The sequence below is a fragment of the Chelonia mydas genome, chromosome 2, assembly GCF_015237465.2.
Source record: "Chelonia mydas isolate rCheMyd1 chromosome 2, rCheMyd1.pri.v2, whole genome shotgun sequence".
Classification (NCBI taxonomy): Eukaryota; Metazoa; Chordata; order Testudines; family Cheloniidae; genus Chelonia; species Chelonia mydas.
This window is the reverse complement of record NC_057850.1, coordinates 21,124,419-21,144,939: the sequence shown is the minus strand read 5'-3', so window position 1 is coordinate 21,144,939 and position 20,521 is coordinate 21,124,419.

Sequence of the window (20,521 nt, the reverse complement as noted above, 5' to 3'; positions counted from 1 at the left end):
GAATATTCTGACTCCAACCCATAGGGGGAAATATTTCATGCTGGAGTCAGGGTGAAAAGAGTCTCCTACAGTCCACATTAAGGGGCAGAGAGGATACTCAGAGCAACAGTTTTGTTCCCATAAGAAAACTTGATCCTGGCTTTCCCATTCCTCATTTCCTTTTCTCATCTCTTTCTGTCCCTCCCTGATGTGTCGCCTACTGGGCTGGCTCTGTTTCTTCTTGCAGTCAAAGGTAGGGTTACCATATGTCTGAGTTTTCCCGGATATTGCCTCTTTTTTGAGGCTTCGTCCTCTGCCTGGGTCAATTTTTCAAATAACAGGAAATGTCCAGGATTTTTGCAGAGCAGACATTGCAGCTCAGAAAGAGCCTGATTGGTCCGCTTCCTGATTGGTCCCTCCTCTGTATCTGCAGCTGATTTGTCCATTCCCCTGCAGCCGCAGCCGCTGGACCCCACCTACCTAGGTCCTGGCTCCCAGCCCTAGGGAAGGAGTCCTGCAAGGAGGTGCTGACTGATGGCTGTCACTGTGCCCTGGGCATGTGCCAGCTGCCCTGCCACTGTGACAGAGGAATGACGCTGCCCCGCACCTCCAGCTGCCCCCCACCCCTGCCACAGGTACCCCCTCCAGCACCCCGCTCCTCCTCTTCCCCATGCAAGCTCCCCCCTCCTCTTTTTGGGAACCTGAAATATGGTAACCCTAGTCAAAGGAGTTAATGCCATCCTCACTATGACTGCTTTGTGACCCCACAGCCCAGCAGCCACCTTACATCTCACCTCTAGTGACAGCTCTGCGGAAGAGATTGCAGTCTTGGGGTGCACAGAAAGCCTGTGTTAAGCAGCCAAGTGCAGTATCAGAGAAGCAGAGTGCCCTACCAGAGAAGCAGCGAGCTGTTTAATTCTTGACCAGAAGGATGGGTCACCAGGAGCTGAATTCAGGTAAGGGGCCCAGAGCACAGACAGATGGGAGGGAGGAAAACAAGCAGCTGCTAACAGACACAAAGAGGGAATGGCTAGCTTGGGCCCCACTAACTATAAGTTAGCTGCACCCCTAAGAAGACTGTCATGGTTAAAGGGTGGTGCATGTGGTTTCAAGGGATTTTCTTTTCACTCAGTTGTGTAATTAAATATTGTGTGTGTTTCTTTTTAGGGAGAACATAGCAATAATTTTAAATATATATTTTCTTTCATTTTTCCTAGACCCTTCTGGGAATAGTAGTATCTCTGCAAAGTTTTGACATGCATACGTCAAGGGCATCCAAACCTCTCTCTCTCTATCTCTGTAAGCAGAGTCTGAATGAGTTCTCCCCTGACATCTAGTGATGAACTGCAGGAATAAACTTCAGGAGCAGAGTATTTGCATAGTGACACTTATTCTGCCAAGGGGATCAACAGACAGACCTGCGTTACCAAAGTGATCAGGTGTGGCTGTTTGGGGTTAAAATTCAGTTTAGTCTTGAATGCAGGGGTAATGAAATGTTGTTATCCTTAGGTATGAAAAAAGGGCAGCAGGATTCTACTTAGCATGCCCTGACGGGGGGTGGGGTAGGGGGTGGGTTGTCATCCTGATCATTATCTCATTTGCCAAGCAGGGGATAGCAATGCCAATGCCAAGCAAGAGTAATAGAAAATAGGGATAAATGGTTTGGGGGAAGCTGGTGTTGTTCTGTTTACAAACACAACCAAGGAGTGACTTTGCTCATGTGAGAGTAGTAGACCTTTTTCAAGGATCATTAGAGCTCACCTCAAAGGGGCTGAACTTTACACCCGATATGGAGTCAATGGTGTGGGGAAAAGGCAATGCAGAAGAGGCAGCTCCAAAGAAGCCCCTACCACTGAAATAACTGAGAATGGGGGTAAGTGATGGATCACAGCAGTGACCAGCAGTAGCAGAGACTACAAATGCTGATGAGCAGAGGCAGAAGCATCACTCAAACACTCTCTTCTCTCAGGGGTGGAAGGGAACTCACCCAAATGTGTCCCTGGACATTGGCGATTTTGCTGACCTTGGAAAACAAACTCTGAGTGGGGCACAGTGAAGGAAAAAAGGGAGTGGCATGTTAAAGAGACATTCCTCCCTTGGACTTTCACACACCAGGTGGGAAACCATGAAAAAACGACACTGCCCAAAATACTATGGGACAGGTATTTTACTTATTGATTACATACTTCAAGTCATTGTTGCAGTGTTTTCCCAAATTAACACTGTGTTTTCTTCTTTTAATAAAAGGTTTCTCTCGTTATACACAGACTCAGTGCTTGCAAGTGCAGAAGTATTGCTCTTAGAGGTGCCTGGGGAGATGTTTAGTTTTCCCGGATTACTGGGTGGGGACTGCAGCTGCTTTTGTTTTGTATTGTTAAGAGGAACTCCTACACAGAGAACCCAGCCCTTGTTGCTGCCTACACCACCTGGCAGGTAGATAGATGTGTAACCCTTCTAACTAGTTTCAGAGTAACAGCCGTGTTAGTCTGTATTCGTAAAAAGAAAAGGAGTACTTGTGGCACCTTAGAGACTAACCAGTTTATTTGAGCATGAGCTTTCGTGAGCTACAGCTCACTTCATCGGATGCATAGCATATCGTCTTCTGCAGTTTCCACGATATGCTATGCATCCGATGAAGTGAGCTGTAGCTCACGAAAGCTCATGCTCAAATAAACTGGTTAGTCTCTAAGGTGCCACAAGTACTCCTTTCCTTCTAACTAGCCATACTTTCCAAGCAGAGCTTCCTATTATCAGGAAGAAAGCAGAGCGGAGAACTTCATGCAGTCCACTAGGGACATCACTATCCAAGCTATTTTTCCTTTAGCGTGCTTAGATGTTATAGAACTGAATGCTATTATAAACCCTAGCATAGATACATAGAGCTTGTTCCGGGCACTGTTTAAAAGATGAAAGTGTTACACAAGGCCACTATTCTCTTCTCATTTGTATCCTTCCTTCACTCTGGCTTCTTCCATGATATCCACAAGACAAAAATCAACCATAATATTCAGTTTATATATATTTAAAAGAAGAAAAAACTCAACAATCAACAAGTTTGTTTTACCAGGATGTGTACGTGCCTTAGCTGAGTAACTGTGCAATCATCTTTCTGTAAGCCCTGCCCTTCTTAACCCACCCCTTCTTACTCTTCCTTGTTGAGTCAAGTTTGACATTCCAATGGTTCTTCTCACATGCATGAAGTTACTCATGTGTGCAAAAAAGTTTCCAAGATCCAGGCCACAGTTTGTAAACTCATGGGTCATGCACAACACCATCTTTTCTGTACTGTAAGAGGTCTTTCACACATCTGGGCACTGTAAAATAATAAATTATTAATGATAATATGTAGCCATGGGTGGCAGTGCAGAAATCCATAGTCCACAGATTGCCCAACCATGATGGGTTTTATCTTCTGTGTTAATCCTGGAATATGTTTTACATTTAATTTGAGGGTCTTCACGACTTAATTTGGTTAAATTCTAAAGAAAAGACGGAATTCTCTAGTAAGTGTGACAGGATTTTCCCTCAGAGGGTAGCCAAGAGGACCCAGCTGGAGAGAAAGGAAGAAGAGGAGAATTATCCCTGCCATCTTAGCCTTTCCTTGCCCCTCCTTCCACCTACATTGTGCTCAGCTAGAGGAGGAATACGCCTCTTTGATCCCCAGGCCTCTACGGCTTAGAGCACTCAACCAGCTCTTAAAAGGTACCTCCTCCAGAACATAGCATGGTGGGGTTTCTGGGATGGGGAGAGGAGTGAAGAAGAACAGGGTGGGGCAGGGCAGCAGCAGGAGAAAGAAGCAACTTCCTCTAACCTCTGCCCAACTTCTGGCAACTAGCAGCCCCCAACCAGAGCATTCATCCAACCACCCCAACACCAGATTAGCTATGTGTTTTAGCTCACCTTTGGTACCCCATACATGCAAGCTGCATTATCTGCCTGTGTCACGGTGTCTGCTGTGGCTCAAGTCCATGCATGCAAATCTCAGGGCAGATTGTCAAGAAACAGGGCACAAACCCTAAATTGGTTGTGTGTTCTATACTTATATTTCACCAACCAAATATCAAATATTAACCCCTAAAGTGCTGGAACAGCCTTAACATAAAGTCAGACAGTCCCCTTGGGCACTGTGGTCTATCTTGCCACCCACACAAGCATGCCTTTGTGATAGATAGTCCCTTACACCAAAAATCACATCGATATTCAGGTTACTTCCAGTCCCAAAAGACCAGTCTCTTACCCCTGGTCAATTGTACCTTAGATCTCTCACCAAAGACAGTGCTTGTAGCCAGTCCTGTAATAAACTAACTAAAGGTTTATTAACTAGGAAAAAGAAATATGAGAGTTATTCATAACATTAAAGCAAGTAAACATACACACACAAATGAGTTACAATCAGGTTTCAAAACATAATAGAAACTGCTGTAACATGCCAGTTCCACAGGGCTAACCCAAGCTAAACACCTTGGGACTGCTTGCTTATGCTTAGAAATCTTCGCCCCTTCAAGCAGCATAGGACCACCAGTTTCTCCTTAATAGGCATTTTTATTTCCTTCCTTCAGTGTCCAATCTGTGATGGGATGAGGACTTGTGCACGTACCCTCTTCAGGGGCATAGGGGAAGCAATCAAGTGTCCACAGAGGTTTGTCTGGTGTCCTTCTTTTGTTAGGGAGCAGGTAACACCTCTTGTGGTGAGCTAGTATTTCACACTTGGCAATGCTTCTCCCCTGACTGTGGGGGATTTACAGTCTTAGGCCATGTCTCTACGTACAGCACTGCAGCGGTGCAGCTATACCTCTGCGCCCCTGGAGCATGTGTGGTGAAGACGCTCTATGCCAAAGGGAGAGAGCTCATAAAAAAATCACCTCCACGCGTGGCAGAAGCTATGTTGGTGGGAGAAACTCTCCAGCTGACATAGTGCTGTGCACACGAGCACTTATGTTGGCTTAATTGATGTTGCTCAGGGGGGTGGAATATGCACATCCCTGAGCAACATAAATTATGCCAGCATAAGTTGTAGTGTAGACATAGCCTTAGCAAACATTTGTATAGTTACAGAACATATGTTTAAACATTACCTTATAACATGGGATACAGATATTATAAGTAGGATTAATCCATGCAGCATCCTACAAGCATTCCATGAAGTCTAAACACTAAACACATTCTTATAACTCTAATATCTATTTTAACTATACTAGTACAAAGGTGAGTCAGACTGGTTTTCGGCTAGGCATTTGTCAGTGTTCAGTGAGACCTGGGGCCTTGGCATGAGCTGGCACCAGGTCTGCGAGCGTCACAGCCTGGATTTACATTTCCCTCCTAACACAGTCCAGCCGGCCAGGTCTTAGTGACCTCACCTGGCAGCTCTATAGTACTGAGAGCCTTTGCTCCCATTACATAGGTATACTGTGGTATGCTGTACCTTTAAATCAAGCGCTGAAATAACAGTATCGTTCATGCAAGGGTCAGAGATTTGCTTGAGAGTTGTGATTAATTATATTTAAAGTTTTATAAAGGCTTAAAGGCAATGTAAGCCAGAGGCAGTCTTTTCATTCCTGCCTCCCTTGTGCAATTCTGATGTTCAGTTCCTTTATTTTAGTGCTAGTCTGTATAGATAGGAAAGACTTCAACCTGTTCCCCTTCTCTGGTATAGCAAGACGCAGTAATATCTTCACTGGGTTCTGATGATTTCCTCACTTTCTAAGACAGCAGTAATCTGGGGTGTAAATATGTGACAGAATCACTGAATTATGACTGGTTTCAGAGTAGCAGCCGTGTTAGTCTGTATTCGCAAAAAGAAAAGGAGTACTTGTGGCACCTTAGAGACTAACCAATTTATTTGAGCATAAGCTTTCGTGAGCTACAGCTCACTTCATCGGATGCATTCAGTGGAAAAAACAGTGAGGAGATTTATATACACACAGAACATGAAAAAATGGGTGTTTATCATGCACATTGTAAGGAGAGTGACCACTTAAGATGAGCTATTACCAGTGGGGGGGGGGGGCAGAGAGAAGAAAACTATGGAAGATCACTCTCCTCACTCCATCTCTGGAGGGGAAGAGAAGAGACTAGGACCAGTGCTGAGGTGTGGGGAAAGAGAAGAGCTCCTTGCACAGTCATTTCCTAATCTAAAGGAAGTCTGTTGCTGAAATCAGCTGGCAGGTCCCTAAGTACCCCTTGTGGAGCATGGAGAGAGTGGGTTGTAACATCGAACACATCACCTGCCACCGACAGTACCAGGAGGTGTGAGCCGGTAAGACATTGTGCATCAACTATGAGAAAGGGACTGAGAGACTTTTTCCATTGGACCATATGAACGGGAACCATAAACTCACTGAACATTAAATCTCACCAAATGAGGGTAAATCCATCCTCATCATCGTATCCACTCATCATCCACACCTGAACACAGCCATTATATGAACAACATACCCCCATATCTCAATGTCTGTACTTTGACCTGTTAACCTTTTACCCCCAATCGGGGAGATTGCAGATTATGTATTCCTTACGCCACCTGTTCCTAAACCGAACTTCGCACCCCTTGATAATCTGTACCTTATTCCCTGATAAGCAGAAACTTCTATGCTTAAACTCTGTACCGTTTTCTTTTTATTTTAACATCATCTTAATAAAATTATTAAATCTGTCTTAACTCCCCATCCCTAAAGACCCACCCATCATAACAGGAGTACTTTGGTTGATGGGTTGGTTGTGTGCAGGGGCTAGCCTTGCATACCATAAAGACTTGGGTTCAAGGTGAGGCTTCAGAACAGGAGTAACTTTACATTAATATGTGTAGCAATGCATTAAACGTACAAGTCCCAGCTCTTCCAGGATTGATATATATCAGCTTTTAGGATTAGCAGGGGCTATTCACTTGAGTACATTTAGGGTCTGATTTGCCACAGCATTGGCACACTGGGCATAAATGCTGCCAAAACAGAATTACCCCATAATTTACACCAGTGGTAGTGTTTTCCAACCATTTTGCACAGGTCTAAATGACTATACATAGTAAAAGGCAAAACAGAATTTTGGCTGACAGTATTTGTGGCAGGTATTGGATTACTGTACACTGTTTCATTTAGATTTTGGTACTAGAAACTAAGGGTCAGATTCTGATCTGACACTGCTTTTACACTCATGTGACTCCATTTACTTCAATGGAGCTACCCCAAGTATACACCAGTGTAACAATCATATCCTGGCCACTCACTCAGGAACCAATCTGATCTTTTCAGATGCTTGTTTGTGGGGCCACCTGCTGGTTTCCTTGGATATTTTCAGTGGCTTGTACAGTACTAAGGCAGTTAAAAGATTAACAAAATTAAACCTTAAACTGTGACACTTTTTACATTTTCATTAAACAACCATAACATTTTGACTTTGAAATCTGGGAAGCTGTCTTTCTTAGTAGGTCTGTACTGCTCTTTATTGACATTTTTTTCTTTCTTTCACATGACTGGATTTCCTATGAGTAGTCCCTCAAAGGACTACCAAACATTTAACAGGTGTCAGGGTGGATAAAAATCAAGGATTTTTTTAAAATCAGATTTTGATTTAAATTGGATTTTTTTTTAAAGTTTGCAGTTTATTTTTTAAAAACAAACCTATTTATAATTAAAATTGTGTAAGCAAGGTCTGAATGAACTATCCCCTGACAGCTAGTTCAGGATGGGGAGAGACTTCAGGAGCAAACTGTATTTACATGAACACACCTACTTTGCATAGGTATCTAATAGACAGGAGTTGTATAGCTCAAAGTGATCAGCTTTGGCTGGTGTTGGGTTACAAATCACTTTAGAACCATAAACCCACTGAACATTAAATCCCACCAAATGAGGGTAGACCCATCCCCACCATCGTATCCACTCACTATACTCCGCATACTGAACATAGCCGTTGTGTGGATAACTTACCCCATATCTCAATGTCTGTACTTTGACCGGTTAAACTTTTACCCCCAGTCGGGGAGACTGCAGATTATTATGTAATCCTTACTCCACCAGCTCCTAAATCGAATTTTACACCCCTTGATAATCTGTACCTTATCCCCTGACAACCAGAAACTTCTATGCTTGAACTCTGTACCGTTTCTTATTTCAACATTATCTTAATAATATTGAACGCAGGGGTAGTGAAATGTTGTTATCTTCATTGTATGATTAAAGGGGAGCAGAACTGTGCTGAGCTTGTCCCAATTGAGGTGTCACCCTCAGCTGAAAGGAACTTGCTAAGCTAGGGCCTCGAATGCTAGAGGCCTGTGAAAGCAAGAAGGGCAGAGACAGGTATCCTAGTTGGGATCTGTGAAGGGGTCCTGGTCTAGTTTAATCTCTTCCTTCCTACTTTTCAAAGGCAGAGCTAAATAGGTTTTATTAGGAGCCTTTTGTTATGTTAAAGTTCTCAAAGGAGACCTGTAATAATGTGTTTCTGCCCAGTTGGGAAAGAGCTGAAAATCACAAAAAGACTGACCTACAGAGGTCACAGCAGAGAGGTAGGTGGTAGCAGAAGGTGACTGACAGTTAGCTGATGAATTAGTGGCTAGTCAGCTAGCAAAGAGGAACCACAGCTGGTGGGGTAGCCAGCTAGAGCAAGTGCACAAATGGTGGAGCAAGTAAGATGCTTTCTTCCCTGGGTGGGAGGTGAACTCACACAGATGCACCTTGGAACCCTGGGGTCTCACTGGTGAAGGACAACCACTGTGAGTCGGGTATGGTGAGGGAGCAAAGAGGGGTACAGAAAAGGAACTTTTAATTGTAGAACTCAAGAACATGAGGCAAAAGGCACTGCCCCACGCACCGTTGAGTGGGTGTCCTGCTCATAATTTTATGATTATGAATCCTACTTGTGGCATTTTCCCTAATTAATGTTGGGTGACTTCTTTTCTTTCATTAAAAGTTTATTTTCTACACTCAGACGCCGTGCTTATGAGTGGCGAAGTATTGCCTCTAAGCGGCACTCAGGGGTGGTGTGTAATATTCTGAGATTACTGGGTGGAGGCTCGAGCCAGTTCTGTGCTGTATTGTTGAAAAGGAACACCTAGATATTGAACCTGGCTGTGGTTGCTGCTGGCTCCACCTGGCAGAAGGGTTACATTTGAAATTATGACAGCCTATGTTAAGGCCTGAACTTACTATAATCTATTAATAATTTAAATTAATTAAAAATAATATTAAGTAGTACAGGTTTGCTGTCAAACTTTAAAGAAAGTCAGACCACTGAACTGGTGGAAGTCACTGGCTCAGCACCTGAAATTAGGTTTTGTTGAAGTGCAAAACCAGCTTTTGACATCAGTAGCCTCTCTACAGGTGCAGAGAGAATATTTTCTTATTTTAGTTTATTCACCTAGTTCAGTTCAATGACTAGTTAGTTCAGAGTTAAGAAACTATAAGTAGGAAAGCTTTTTGTTCTCTTCAACTGCTGAATAAAAACCAGTGAGGGATCCATCGGTTCAAAAATCTTGAAGGGCATGGTGACCACAAACAATCACTAACTACAGATAGTCCTTTTTGGGTTTAACTATTCAGTTAGTTTTAAATTTTCTTATGTATTCAGCCCATAAGGTAGTTTCATTTAACTAATAAAAACATTTTAAAATGCTGGTTTTGTGTGTTTAACTTGAAATTTTAAATTTCCAGCCAAATAGAGCTTGATAGAAATCGCAAGGAAAAAATTAATCTAGTAATAAAAAATGTAAAAATTAAGAATCTGAATAAATGTGAATTAAGCTATGTAATTGCTTAAATAAATATGCATATATATAGTGTATTCTTCTAGTTAGTGTAACCCTTCTGCCAGGCGGAGTTGGGAGCAATGAGAACCAGGGGTTTCTCTTAACAACAGAAAATAGAACCATCTTGACCCAGTAATCTGGGAAAACAAAACACCACCCCGGGCTCCTCTAACAGGCAATACTTCCCCTGTCACATGCATTGAGACACTGTGTACAACAAAATAAAACTTTTATTAAAAGGGCAAAGGGGACCCAACAATAATTTGGGGAAAACACCACAACCATAATTCAAAAGCACCCACCCCACAATGCACTGGGCAGTGTCCAAGCATGTGACTTTAAGGAAACACCCACTACACAGTGCACTGCTCTTTACCTCAGTGTCTCACCTTTTAGCGTGAAAGTACAATAAATGAATGTCCTATAACACACCACACTTTTTTCCCTCTGTCGTACCCCACTCAGAGCTGGCAGTCCTTGGTTAGCAAAGACCCAGAGTTCAGAGGTGCATTGGCAGGGGAGAAGAATTGATCAATATCTGTACTGCCCCCACCTCTACAACTAGCTCACAGCTGCTGCTCTTCCCTATTGCTATGACATCCTATTCTGAGATTCTGCTGCTTAACTTATCTCTCAGTGCCAATGCCGCTTTCGCTGTTCCCATAGGAGATCCAAGGTTTAGGTCCTAGACTTGCTCAGCAGTAAGGCCGGCTCCAAGAACCACAAACTAGAAATAAGGACTCCAAATCAAATCAAGACTTCTTTGGAAAAAATCCACACTCACCACTCAGCTTTACTAGCATTTGGCATCCCTACCCCACTACCATTTAGCAAGAGAAGTTCAGTTTAGGGTGACCCGCTCAATTAGGGCATGCTAACCCCAGTTCTGTTGCCCTTTACTCATACAATAAGGATAACAACATTTCATTACCCCTGCTTTCAAATATTAGATTTGTAACCCAAACCAGCCAAAATTTATCATTTTGGCAAAGCAGCTCCATTATGCTGCATATCTAGGCTTATCTGTGCAAACACATTCTGCTCTTGAAGTCTTTCCCTCCCTCCCCAGAGCATCACTAGATATCCGGGGAAAGCTCATTCACACCCTGCTTACATCAGCAAAATGAAGTATGAAATATAGCATAAAGACTATATTTAGTTGTATATTAACATGTTTTAATGGTTACCAACCAACAAGAATCAGCCTTTCTTTAGGAAAATAACTAAAAAGCACAAATGCAAAACAAGATTAAAACTGATGATTTACATCAAGGTTTCCTGCTTACTTATTCAAATCATGATTAAAATGGGTGATTTAACTCACTTTGATTTAAATCAGTCCTCTCTCACAGGCATTAATTAATGAAGCCTCACCCACACCCCTGCAAAGTAGATCAGTATTACTATACTCATGTTGTTAAGCTGTAAAATAAAAGGACAGATTACTGGAGTGGGGGAGGAGTCCAAGCAATCTTCCCTTACTGGCATTCCCTGTGCAGGGGCATGCATCAGGTACAGCCCCTCTACTTCGAGTGCACAGAGCACTCCTTGCTAGTGCTTCTTGAGTCACTAGCCCCAAAGGGAAGAGGCAGACAGATATATGCTGTGCTGATTCCCAAAGGGGTATACTAGCCTGCATGTTCCTACTGTGCACCTGGGAACCTCTTCCTCCTCCTCTCTGTTCTTCGCCCTTCATCCACTTTTACCCTGTTTCTGATCTTGAGGTTTCTTGCCTATTCCCCAGTTCAGCCTCCTTACTTGCCACTCTATGCAAACCCCTCCAGACTAACCTCCCTTGGCCCTCCCTTACCCCATTAACCTACCTTCTCCCTCACTTCTGGCTCCAGCCCTTCTGTGTACAAACAAGCCCTGGTTTCCTCCATCCTTACAAAACCCATCTGTCACCATTCCTGTCCCTTCAATTACCATCCCTTTTCCCTTTCACTTCCAATATGGTAGGAAGTGGAAGGAAACAGTCAAGTAAAATACAATTGCATAAGAAGCCTCAGTGGTCAAAACAATCTGTGGCCCCTCCACTCCACAGATACTGCTCTCACCAGTGTTCCAGAAAACCATTTTCTAGTCAAATCTCAAGGCCTACATACTCCATTGCCATTTTCCCCAACAGGTCTGCTGTCCCACTGTTGATAATACTCTCCCCTTTGATATCCTGTCTCCCATTGGCTTCCATAACTCTGTCCCATCTTGATTCTCCTCCTAAACCTCTAGACACTTTTTCAGCATCTCTTCTTGATGTTCTTCCTCCTGCTCTCCACTTCCACTCACTAGTGAAGTCCCTCAAGGCTCTATCCTGAGCCCCTTCCTTTTCTCTCGCTACACCTTATCTTTGGGTGGCTACTTCTGCTCACTAGCACTTCTATACTAACGACTCAAAATATTTTTGGATTTCTGACCTCTCTCTCATTGTCTCTCTGACATTTTGACTTTGAGCTTGAGATGGTGGCAAGCCATCCCAAGCTCAATGAGAAACAAAAGGAAGCTCATAGAATTTCCTTCCAAGCCCTCTGTCAGCTGCAATGGAGAACAGATGCAGCATAACCCCAACATGTTCCCTTACATCCAGGCCTGTAACTTAGGAGTTCTCTTGGGTTAGGGTTAGACTCTACTCCATCATTCAGACTATAACCAAGTCCTCTTCCATTCTGTCTCCACTGCCATCTCACTTGTACATGCCCTGATCATCTCTGCTTTGATAATGGAATCGGTTCTTCTTGGCTCTGTGATAATAACCTCACAGTCCTTCCAACCCATCCAAAGAGCTGCTGCTGCAATTCTCTGCATGCAACAATTCAAACCTGTCATCCTCTTCCCTTTGAGTCATGTCATCAGCTCCCCATTGTCCTAGGCATTACATTCAAACTACTTGTCCGTGTCAGAAAAGGCCTTATTGTCATGTAGTCCCAGCCTTCATCTATGGCTTTGTCACCTTTTTCATTCCCGCCTCACCTTCTTTTCTGCCCTGATTAAACCAGCCTTGATACTCTCTTCATCTCCTTTCACAGGCGTCTGTCTTCTTCCCTGCTGCTCCTTGTGCTTGTGTATGGCTGTGGTCTGAATTTCTAGAAAGAAGGAGCTCTCTGCTGCCATCTATTGGTGAACTGGAGAGAAACAAAAAGCCAACCTCCTTTTGGTCATTTTGTTTAAAATTAATTTATGCTTTTGGTACAGGGGTGAAGAAATATTATCCTTATTGCGTGACAAAAAGGCAACAGAGATATGTCCTGAGTGAGGATATTAAATCATTCCTGCAATGTTGGGTAGTGGAACTTAGATACAAGCCAGACAGATGGGTAAAGGGATTTCTACCTTTGGCTAGGAGCAAATCCCTGGTAGCAAGGACTCTGCTCAAGGGTCCTCCAGGAAACCCACCTACCCACCTTCCACGTGCAATGGCAGAATGCAATGGCTAAGTGAATTCTGATAAGAGCCCTCCAACCTAGCAGCACTAAAGCTGTAATCACTATAGCTGGGTTAGGTGTTGGAGCTTCCAGAGCTGGTGCAGAGACCGTATTGCAGCAAGAGATGATGCAAAGATGGCTGTAAGGTGTTTCGCCACAGCAGATGCTTCTGCTAGGCAAAACTTCCCCCTCCCCCCCCAGTGGGGTTGGAGGGACCTACCTGAGTGCACTCCTGGACTTTACTGGCAACAAAGCAGCAGCATTTTCCTAGAACATTTACACCGGCAGGTGGGGAAACTGAGGCAGGGGACTACTGCCAAAGACATTGTGGGAATGAATGGTTTACTTATTTTTATACAAAGGTGAAGTTGGTTTGTTGTTGTTCTCCTCTCCCAAAAATGCTGGTTCTTTTTCCTCTTAATAAAGTTATTTGTTTTATATAGCAATTCAGTGCTCGCAAGAAGAGAAGCATTCATTGCCTGTTAAAGGCACCCAGGGAAGGTATTTAGTCCAGGTTTCGGGGTGTATGTGTGAGGGTTCAAGCTGGTGTGTTTGTTAATTTCAAGAGGAACGCCTCGATATTTGAACCTGAGTCTTTTAGGAGCTGACAACACCTGTCAGAAGCGTTACACTTAGAATAACTTTCCCAAACCTGTTCATCAGGTCACCTCCCTTGCAGCATTCAAATCCCTCCTAAAAACTATGTCTCCTGCAAAGCCTATAAGAAATTAAGAGAAATCAAACCATAAGCCACTCCTTAACTGACTAAATGGATAATATGATTGTCATCTTTCTCTTCCTGACTCTTGTGTATCTAATGACATGTCAAATCAAGATTGTCTGCCCTTTCTGGGTAGGAGCTTTCATTATTTGTTTGTGAAACACCTAGCACTTTTTGGGAAATAAATGTCTCCAGGTACTTGTGGGGGCCTTTCACAGCACATTGGGGAAGAGAAACACACTTTAAAAGGGGAATATGATTGTAAAACTGGACAAATTGGCAGGGGAACTCCTAGGCAAGTGAAGTACCTGAAAATACTATACTTCTATCTCCTAGATTGGTTACTCCAGGTGGGAGGGCATGGGCATACTCCAATGCTACTAATACTTAAAACATCCTGACATAACCCTTGGGATGCTTTAATAAAAGCAAAAAAACCAAACCAAACCAAACAAACCCACAATCAACCAACCAAACATAAAAAACCCCAAAATGATATTGGTCTCCAGGAGGTACTTACTGCAGACATAGCTTTATTGCCATCAAATTTTAATGAGGAAAAACGAGCATTAAAGCCTTTAATCAATTAGTCATTCTGTTCTAGTAATAAAGCCAAGTCATATAGTTCTAGATCTTAAATCTTATTTTTCATTCCGTTTCCTTAGTTCTATTTTGAGGCAAATGCTATGAAAAATTTATTTTTAGGACCCAATCCTGCAAACACATAAGCATGTGCATAACTTTACTCACGTGTATTGCTCCACTGAGCAGTATGGGGTTATTCACATGGCTGAAGTTACGCATGTGCTTAATTATTTCCAGAATCAGGGACCGAGATGCAAACTGGTAGAAAGTATCACGGCCTAGGCTAACGGCCTGGTTCACAAGAAGCTTTTTGACTAGGGAATGCTTTTTATGAATGACTGCAGAACACGTTCCTTTTTCTTTTTTTTATAGTTATTCCACTTTTGTGCAACAAAGCTTTCCGGTGGCCTGTGGAAGGGAGATGCCTTTTTTTAGCTTCTCAGAAATACCCAGTCAGGAACTGGATTAGAACACTTCCTAAAAATACAGCTTAAAATAGTTCTGTTGTAGTTGATTTGGCACACATGAAACGACTGAGAGAGACAAGGTGGGTGAGGTCATATCTTTTATTGGACCAGCATCTGTTGGTGAGAGAGACACGCTTTCCTGCTACACAGAGCTCTTCTTCAGGTCTGGGAAAGATATGCAGAAGGTCACAACTAAATACATGATCAAACAGATAGTTCGGCATAAGTAGCTCTCTGTTTTGATCTTATATGTAGCTGTGACACTGAGTACCTTTCCTAGGTCTGAAGGAGAGCTCAGAGGAACAGGAAAGCTTATCTCTGTCACCAACAGAAATTGGTCCAGTAACAGATATTACCTCACCCACTTTCTCTCTAATATTCTGGGACCAACACATCTACAGCAACACTGCATACATGAAATAAATGGCCATTCCTGCCAACAAACCAAGGACTTACTTCTGTTTGCCATTCAGTGTTAAGTTACATTGCTATTTATAAGCTGCTCTGAGATTTTTCTAGAATTACACTTGTTTTCTAGCTTATGAATCCTTCCTTCAGGGCACAGTCCAGAGCCATGGGCAGTGCATGACACGTCCATTCGGGGAGGCTAGCCCCCAGCCCTGCCCCTTCCACCCCCACCCACCACCGGAGCCCAGAGCTCTCCCACCAAAACCACTAGTCCTCCTGCCCCAGGCGGCCCCAGCACCCCCAACCCCAGAGCACCAGGTGGGTGGGCAGTGCGGCCCCAGCACCCCGAGCCCCAGAGCGCTGGTGGGTGGGCAGTAGGGCCCCAGTGCCATTAGCTCTGGAGCACCAGGCAGGTCGGTGGCGGGGCTCCAGCGCCTCCAGCCCCAGAGTGCTGGGGGAGTGTGCGGCACGGCCAAAACTCCACACACACACACAGAGCCCTGGAGCGCCAGGCAGGCGGCGTGGGCTAGGGTTGCCAACTTTCTAATTGCACAAAACCGAACACCCTAGCCCTCCCCTTCCCCAAGGCCCTGCCTCCCATTCACTACATTCCCCCTCCCGTGGTGGCTTGCTCTCCGCACCCTCACTCACTTTCACTGGGCTGGGGCAGGCGTTAATGTCTGGGAGGGGGTGAGGACTCTAACTGGGGGTGCAGGGTCCAGAGTGGGACCAGAAATGAGGGGTTTAGGGTGCAGAAGGGGACTCCAGGCTGGGGCAGGGGATAGGGGTGTGGGAGGGGGTGAGGACTCTGGCTGGGGGTGCAGGGTCCAGAGTGGGACCAGAAATGAGGGGTTTAGGGTGCAGAAGGGGACTCCAGGCTGGGGCAGGGGATAGGGGTGTGGGAGGGGGTGAGGACTCTGGCTGGGGGTGCAGGCTCTGAGGTGGGGCCGGAGATGAGGGGTTTGGTGTGCAGGAGGGGCTCCGGGTTTGGGAGGTCTCAGGACTGGGGCAGGGGGTTGGGGCTCAGGGTTGGGGCACAGGCTTACCTCTGGTGGCTCCCAGTCAGTGGCACAGCTGGGGCTAAGGCAGGTTTCCTGCCTGCCCCAACTCTGTGCTGCACTCCAGAAGTGACCAGCAGCAGGTCCACCTCCTAGGTAGAGGTATGGCAGGGGGCTCTGCGCTCTGCTCTCACCCACAGGCACCGCCCCGCAGCTCCCATTGGCCACAGTTCCCAGCTGATGAGAGTGTGGAGCTGGTGCTCGGGGCAGGGGCAGCATGTGGAGCCCCGTGCCCTCCGTCTTCCCTCCACCTTTCCTAGGTGGGGGTGGGGTTCTGGGATTCTTGTACTAGAAGAGGTAGCAGTACAACAAAGAGAGGTAGAGTTGATATCTGGTTTGCATTCCCCTGTAGAGTGAGGCCAGGTGAATGGGGAGCATGTGGGGCAGTTTGTTTATGCATGCAGGGATGGCCCTTGTACCCTGCGGAGAGATCTCCATGAAAGTTGCGTTGAGGTACGCTACCATCCTCTCCCAAAGCTTTTTAGGGATGGCAGCCTTATTTCTTCCCCGCGGGAGGATACTTTCCCACCCCAATCGGTAATAACTTCAGGAGGCACCACTGCAATAGACAAGCTATTGGCATACTGACCTGGGCAGCTTCAGGACACCAGGAGCCTTTGTTACCCTCAGGAGTGAGATATCAGCTAAAATTGCCACCACCTGTGGAAAATGGGGCCAGTATTCAGTGCCATTGCCCTAGACTGCGTTTCATGCAACCAAAGAATTCCCTCCTCATTTCCCTCACCCCTAGCGGACCATACACACCATGGCTGGTGCTGAGAGTGGGGCAGTGCACAAGCATAGACATGACAATAAGCATGTCTTGTTTAAAATTTCAGGGGAGAAAGGGCTAGGCTGGGTCCCCCAGGATCATTATGGGCCTTTCGACATCACCAATGGTAATCCACAGATCGGGAAAGAAAGTCCCTATTTGCAGCTTTCTGAACAGTCCTGCGCTTGCATAACTACAGAAAAGTAGCCCTTTCTGCTGACACACGCTGGGTGGGCTGCTGACAAAATGGGGATATGCATGCCATCTACCGTTTTACTGCAGTTTCGGAACCCCATTGCTGCAAATCCATCCACTATGTCCTCCACATTGCTGAGAGTCACAGTCCTGTGCAGCAGGAGACAATTAACTTAATTACTCCTGGGGGAATTCTGTGCCACTGTGCAATGCAAAATTTTGCAGAAATTAATGTTGGGTGCACAGAATTTCATTTTTTCTCCACAGAAATGGGCTGTGGAGATTTTGGCTGCCATTACGGGCTGCTGGACCCAGCAGAGTAGAAGATAATGCCGGGGGAAGGGGGAGGGAACTGGAGGATTCACAGCAGCTGTAGTTGTGAGCATGTCCTGAAGGAAGGAGGCGGAGCCAGGACTCAGCATGAGGCTGTTTCTCCCTCTTGATCCTTGGGCTCTAGGAGTGTAGGGGGTGTGAGTGTCTGGGCTGGGGGGCCTGCAGCTGGCCTCTGGGGGTTAGGGGTGTGAGTGTCTGGCCTCCTGGCTGGGCTCTGGGAGAAAGGGGGCAGAAAAACAGGAAATGGGTTGTCGTAGGGGTTTCTTTAGCTCTCTGCTCCCGAGGGGATATTTTTGTGGGTCTGTAGTGTTACAGACATACTTGCTGACAGATATTCTGAAATAAATTACCAAAATAATTGAAACTGGCATGATTATATAGTCTTATTTTGACAAATAAATTGTGCAAAATTTTGCAGAATCTTAAAATATTGTGTGCAGAATTTTTAGTACTTTGGCACAGAATTCCCCCAGGAGTAATTAATGCCACTTGCATGACCCACCATAGGTGCCAACTCTGTGGGTATTTCAGCCCTGGAGCACCCACAGAAAAAAAAATGGATGCTCAGCACCTACCAGCCATAGTGGTTTTGCAGCCCTGGCCACGGATCAGCTGTTCTGGGCTGGCCCTGCCCCCACCCATCAGCTGATAGGCATCTGTGCTTATTAGTTGTTTGGCAGGCTCCATCGATCAGTCATTTAGCAGCTCCTGGCTTCAGCCAGGTTGAGCTTAGGGTTGAGCGAGGGCGGGAAGCACAGGGCTCGCTCTGCTCTGCAGAAGCCAAGTGTGATCAGCAGCATGAGACCCTGCCCACCTGGGGCCGCCCCGCCTCCTACCTGGTCTCCTAGGCAGGCTCCCTGTGTGGCTGCAGCTCCCAGCCCGGCTACAACCGCAGGCAGCAGGTGCATCCCATTCCAGACAGAGAGAGCTGGGCTGCGGGTGGGGCCTGCTGCAGTGTTGGGGGAGGGGAGGGGAGTCCATGGGTGCAGTTTGGGGGGCAGGGATGGGGGGCATTGACCCCCCCCCAAATAGAGGCAAGGCATGGTGTGTGTGGGTGGGGTGCATGTGGAGTCACTGACGCTCCCCCCCCCCACTTCTGTGAATGAGGAGCTCTGTGAATGCTCTGCTCTGCCTGGGGGTCTGTCCTCAGGGACACCATTTGGAGGGGAGTGGGGAACTCCCGGCCTCCCCTTGAGTTTCCTACCGGCAGAGACATGCCCTAGCCCCAGATGGAACTCTTAAATGCGGCACAGTTTGAGTGTGTGGAATGTGAGATGAGTTCTGTGCTACTGCCTTTGGAGCAGGGAGTTTGTTTATAAACAGAGGCAGGATGATTAAGCTAACAAAGGGCTTGTTATTAAATTAAATTAAGGATCGTTAGAAAACATTGCCAGGGGCTCCAGTTAAAAGATAGGAAACAAAGGGTAGGGATAAATGGTCATTTTTCAGAACGGAGAGACGTAAATAGTGGTGTCCTCCAGGGGGCTGTACTGGGATCTGTGCCAACGTCAACATATTCATAAATGATCTGGAAAAAGAGGTAAACAGTGAGGTGGCAACATTTGAAGGTGATCCAAAATTACTCAAGATAGTTAAGTCCAAAGCTGACTGCAAAGAGTTACAAAGGGATCTGACAAAACTGGGTGATTGGGCAACAAAATGGCAGATGAAATTCAATGTTGATAAATGCAAAGTAATGCACTTGGCAAAATATAATCCCAGCTATACATATAAAATAAGGGGGTCTAAATTAGCTGTTACCACTCAAGAAAGAGATCTTGGATTCATTGGGGATAGTTCTCCGAAAACATCTGCTCAATGTGCAGTGGCAGTCAAGAAGGCTAACAGAATGTTGAGAATCTTTGGGAATGCTGGGAATCTTATCTTAAGATAATGAGATAATAAGACAATAATGTAGCTTTCCTTAACATGCATCAAGACCATACCAATGACAGTTTCATCCAGAAAGCTACAGTCAGATGTAACGTTGCACCATTCTGTGCACTAAGCACTCCTGGTGAATACATGCAGCGCTGACACAAGGAGCCAAGTGTGCATGTGCACGAGTGATATACTGTGTCAGCTTTATGTTGACATAACTTGTGTCAGCCCAAGTTTGTGGTGCAGACATGGCCTAAGTCTTGTCTTACTATTCTTGCCTTTGGTCTCTTATAACAAGTGAAAAGAAAAGGAGTACTTGTGGCACCTTAGAGACTAACCAATTTATTTGAGCATAAGCTTTCGTGCTTATGCTCAAATAAATTGGTTAGTCTCTAAGGTGCCACAAGTACTCCTTTTCTTTTTGCGAATACAGACTAACACGGCTGCTACTCTGAAACTTATAACAAGTGGGCCTACAAGTTTACCCTAATTGTAAGCTCAATTTTAAAAAGTGAGTGTGAGTTCATAAGATGTCACAATATCTCATAACAAGGAAAGTTAATGGGAGAAGGTGCAAAAAAAAAAGAAAGAAAAAAGAAAAAGACTGAAAAGGTTTAAAGGAAAAGGCCTGTTGACATAATTCAAGGACTTTGTTAAAAGCATGCCTGGTAAACAAGAAAAATATGGGACTGGAAATTAATGAATTAAAACTGGTGTATTGGATTAGGCCTAACTGGTGGACAAAATAATGAGGGGATGGGCTATTCCACCCATCGCTTCATTTTGGGGTCCTTAAAGACTTTGGGAGAAAAATTGGCTACCAGAGTGAGCTTCACCATCATGGCTGCCACCATCACCATCGCCTGGGACCCTCTTCATCTTATGCTTGAAAGATGTCCTGACTAGACCAGGCCAGTGAGAGGGAGTCAGATCACATTGCCACCTCCACCAGCTCCAGCTAAAT